This window comes from Triticum dicoccoides, chromosome 2B, assembly GCF_002162155.2.
Source record: "Triticum dicoccoides isolate Atlit2015 ecotype Zavitan chromosome 2B, WEW_v2.0, whole genome shotgun sequence".
Taxonomy (NCBI): Eukaryota; Viridiplantae; Streptophyta; class Magnoliopsida; order Poales; family Poaceae; genus Triticum; species Triticum dicoccoides.
In genome coordinates this window covers 77,511,835-77,517,159 of record NC_041383.1, presented here as the reverse complement: position 1 = coordinate 77,517,159, position 5,325 = coordinate 77,511,835, and positions in this window count along the sequence as shown.

Here is a 5,325-nt window from a genome sequence, read left to right as displayed (position 1 = left end):
TATTCTTTTTGTTAGCATTATAGCCCATATTGTGGCCACGGTTAAAAAATTATACAAATTTTTGCATATTTCGGTGCGGTCTGAACTGTTTTTAATCCCGAAATTTCGACTCACATTCAAACTGATTTTAAAAATAAATGTATATCAATATAAAATCCAACAAATTCTCCATGCATGAAAGTTAATGTAATTTAAAATCTCGAAATGAAAAAAGATATTTGAAACTAATTGCCAGTTTGATGTGTTTTAAAAATGTACAACCCATTTCTCATTACTGATAGGCCATTTTCTTGGCCAGCCGAATGAAGCTCTCTTCGTCTTGAAAGATTTCCAGCCCAACAGGCATGACAAAGAGACTTACTTGGCAAATCACAAAAAAACTGGGTTATGGCCGTGGACCCAGCTGTCAGCCTCTCCATGTACAGTACTCTTCCGATGGAAGTCGGTCGTTGACCACATTGAACACGCCGCGCCGAGAGCACCAAGGCGGTGGACGACGGCGAGGCCTAGGAAGTGGACGACGCGGAGCCGGGGAAGACGCGACAGTGGATGACCACGTGGAGAGGAGTACGAGGGTTCACTGGTTCGGCTGCGGCATGAGGCTGCCGTCACCGCAGAATAACAGGGGGTGTGGGTGAGTAGAGGGATACTCTGGGCCAGCGGTGGGAGTAGTAGGAAGCGATGAGGCCTTCGAGGCATCACAGCTGGCCACGAGAGGCAGGAGCACGCGGCACAACCGACGCTGCTTTGTGCGGCTGGAGCAAGAAGACCAGAGGTTGAAGAAGCACTATGGCCGTTGGATGGACATCGTATGGTCACTGGAGCTAGAATCGTTCATATTGACTAAGTTTACAAAGCCCTTCATCCTCGTCAACTTAGTAGGCCCACAAGTCAGCCACCCACTATGGTGGGTCCCAGCTAGCAGGGGGAATTGTCACGTCAGATGTCCTCGTGAAAGGACTTAGTTGTGGAGCCATCACAACTAGGAAGCTTGAAGGGGTTAATCGGGACAAAGCACATGAGAGGGTTTATACTAGTTCGGCCCCTTACGGTGAAGGTAAGGCCTACATCTAGTTGGGTTGGTATTGATGTTTCGATGACCAGGGAGCGAGATACGCTATGCCCGTTTCTCGATGAGTTGTTTCTTGCCCTAAGCCGCCAGCAGGTCGTCCCCTTATATACACGGGTTGACGCCCTGTGGCCTACAGAGTCCCGGCCGGCTTATAACAGTGTCCGGCTCGGTGACTAGTTAAATCTACCTTATGATACAAGTCATGCCATTACAACGGTTTACTACAACGGGCCTTAAGTTGCCTGTGGGCTTAAGCCCCATATTGAACCGCCGTCTTCATGCTTGGTATTGGGCTTGAGTCTTCTTTGCGTAACCCGACCCCTCCTGGGCGGCTTACACAAATAGTTATATCCCCAACATTAGGCCCCAGATTGATTTGAACCTGTTCATGTCAATCTTAAAATACCTTTTAAGAATAAATTTTCAGCTGTGCAGAAGGGTTTCTTTAACCCGCCATGACATCATCTTCTGGATCCATGTTAACCCAGTGTGACATCATCCCCTCTTAAATTCCTTTTCTATTCCATCGTATCCTTCAACGGATCTCTGCTTTATTGACTGTTCCGAAAATCGAGGCGTCGGGGCCGTTGGATAATAACTCTTATCTCCTCGTTTCCCACGTCGTCTCAGTTATCCTCTCCCTATAAATAGGTGCGACTTAGGTCTTCCACTTTCCCTCTTTCAGTCGTCTTCTTCCTCTTGCCTCCTTTCGAGCTCCGCCGCCGCCGTCATCGAACCCCTCGTCTTCACCGACTCGGGCCGCTGCATCGACCTGACTCTGACCAGAAATCGACGGCGAACCTCCGCAGCTCGTCCACATCCGTGAGTTCTTCTCCTTCCCTTTCTTAGATCTGCATTGGAACTTCGTTGAGTTCGTCGGCGTTCATCACCGCCCGACGCAAACCCTCGCTAGTTTTTACCTCCAATGCCCTGTTTAGATCGTAAAAACTACGTAGAACTGCTGCGGTACTTATTTGTGTTGATCTGGCATAGAAATAGATCTCATTTCCCTTGTTTGGAAACCCTCTTCGAGTGTATGAACTTCCCTGCCCTGTTTTTAGGTCTAGAAAATTTTCTTTTCAGAGCAATAATTTGATCCAGAATAATAGCTGTCATCTGTGAAACTTGTTTTTATCACCCGGAAAACTTCTTCTGGTAAATGCCCTTAAACACAACTGTCGAGGTGTCTGGCTTAAATAAATGACACAGAACCTTAGTTGCTTCTCATGACCTGAAGAATTTTGAACTGCTCTTGATACTTCTAGCGGCCTAAATATTGTAGCATAGTCATCCTTACATCATTAGGCCCCTCCTTAAGCCGCCACCTTGAATAATTAGGATTTTTCTCCCTGGTTAAATATGAACCGGATCTTCTTATTTTGTCGTAGGCCAACTGTTGTCATGGCTCCTAAGGTGGCCAAGGCCCCTGTAACCTGCAATTGGGTCCCATCCATAGTTACCAAGAGTAAACTGGCTGAATTCGTGAAATCTGGCCACCTGCCAAAAAGGGAGGTCATGTCTTATCGTGTCCCTGACCCGTCTGAAGAGAAGCCTCAACCCAAATAAGGGGAGGTGATAGTTTTTACGGATCACATGAGCCGGGGATTTGCCCCTCCCGGCTCAAAATTCTCTAGGGAAATTTTGAATTTCTTTGACCTTAGACCTCAAGACATCGGACCCAATTCCGTGTCAAATATTTGCAATTTCCAAGTCTTCTGCGAGGTGTACCTGGGACCTCAAGACTGCCTTTTTCCTTATGCTGAACTGCCGAGTCACCCAAAATCTTGGAACCAAGCGTGGTTTTATTGTCAGGACACTTCTCCGGCTGATGAGAAGCCTCTGCCCAGCTTTCGCGCCCTGCGCCTTGAGTCCAACCACCCGCTACCAGACAAACTGACGGCCGTTGAACGTCTGCCTCTCAATCCCACCATCGAAAAGATCAAAGCTCTCTTGGGAAACGGTTTAAATGGCATCGATATGGTCCGAGTCTGGGTCACTTGGCGAGTACTTCCATTAAGCCGCCATTCCGGCTTAATGTGTACCTATACAGGCGAAAAGGATGACCCGTTATGCCATAGTCCTGAGGACTTACCAGATGATGTGGTGGAGGCTACGACCCAGTCACTGCTGAAGGAGGGCACCATGACAAGTAACACCTTCGGATTACTTCCCTTTTGCCAAAAGAACCCGCCCCCTGCAGTAAGTTATCAATCTTAATAAATACTCTTTGCTATGTTATACCTTCTTTGGTACTCATAATTCCTTATCCTTTCCCACAGGCCGATGATAACTTCTGGAAGGTCAAATATGACCATGAAGCTGCAAAACAAGCCAGGGCGACCAAGAAAGCTGAAAGAAAAGCCGCCAAGACGGGAACCTCAAAGAAGAAGAAACCCAGCGCCTCCGACTTATTCAAATTGGAGGATAGTTCTGCGGATGATGAAGAGGTAATCTTTAAATTTTCTTAATTCCCTTGTTATTACCTGTCTGACATTCTATCCCTTCACGAGGATACGAGGAATAGTCAAGCAGCCAATGAAGAGGTAACTATAATCTCCTCCGACTCAGAGCCTTTGCCAAAGCAAAAGATCCGAAGGGTGACACGGAAAGTAAGTTTTTTACATGCTATTGCTTCTCAAGATCCTCAATTTCTTTTGAAGCAACAACAGCTTGAGAACCGGAGGCAGACCCAGAACAATAAGGATGCGTAACTCTCCTCCGGCTTACTTGACGTAACCAGGAACCGTCAGACTGAGGTTATATCCAATTTATGTTCTGTTTTACCTTTAGCGGGCTTAATTCGTCATCCTCTCAATTCGTCTGACTCCAACTATCAGGATACCTCTCTTTCTTTCGGTGAATCCATGCAGTCAAACATGCCGGCTTTCAAAACTGCTCCCGGGTAATGTAACCTTATGTACCTTGAACTTTACTTTACCTATACTTGCGTATTCATCCTCTTGCCTTTGTTAACAGCATGCAAGTGAAACCCAGCAAGAGGGCAAAGAAGAATAAGCCGTCCCAAGACCCGATTGTAACTGAACCAGTGATTAATGCGTCTGCTCCAGACAGCTCTACCCATCAGCCGCCGCCTGATCCGGCTTCTGATATTCCAGTGCCAACCTTTGATCCGTCTGCTGAGGATACTCTCAACACAAATGACCCGGAGACTCCTAGCCTGGTCAAGACAAATGAACCAGAAGTTGAGATTGTGAGGTCTCAGTTTGTTGAACCAGGACGACCTACCATCCTTGCCAAATGTTTCGCCAAGGAAGAACTTGCCGAACGCCGAAAAGCCAAGCAGGACATTACTGATTACACTCACTTAAGCATTGGTGATATAGTCTCGGGCTATCTGAATCAAGTGCATAATAGTCGTGACCTGGAAATTGACATGGTAAAACAAATACAACACAAATCTGAGGTATAACTTATACTTTTTACCTGAGTCTTACATACTGTACCAGCCCCCAAGTCTATCGCTTATGAATAAATATGCCGTAGACTTAGAAATCTACTTTACTTATTAATTGAGACGGTTCAAAGAAAATATATTTAACCTGGTTATAACATGATAGTTGTAAAATTGGAATATGCATTAGTCCCCAAGTGTCAAGTATGTTTACTTGTAAAGTACTTGAGACTTAATATGTGTGACCCGATATGATAAATTTAAAATTCTTCAGCATACATTAGCCCCCAAGTGCCAAGTATCTTTACTTGTAAAGTGCTTGGGACTTAAATGTTACCTTACTATAATCCTTACCATAACCTGGTGTCAATGCAGGCCACCATAAGTCAGTTTGGATCGGAGCTTGCTGTCCTGAAGGGTCGTCTGGAAACTCAAGAACTTGAGACTCAGAAGGCTAGCTCCAAATTTGAATTCAGTGTCTCTGAAAATGAGAAGCTGAAGAAGAATTTTGAGTTGTAGAAGAAAGCTTGGGATAATGAGAAAGCTTCACTGGTGACTCGGGCCGAGACAGCAGAAGCATCTCTTGCAGAGGCAACAACCGAGCTGTCTGACTTAAAACGGCAGATATCTCAAATGGTCTCAGCCATCTTCGGTAAGTTATTGTGCAAAACCTCAAACATTGTAACCTTTCAATGATTATTGTAATAATTACTTCCTGTTGACTGTTATATTCGTATACATACAGGCCCTAGGAGTACCAACCTTAAACAAAACATGTTGATCAAGCTTAAAGCAGTTTATACCTTAGTGCAACAGTTGTACTCCGGGTCACAACGCGCCT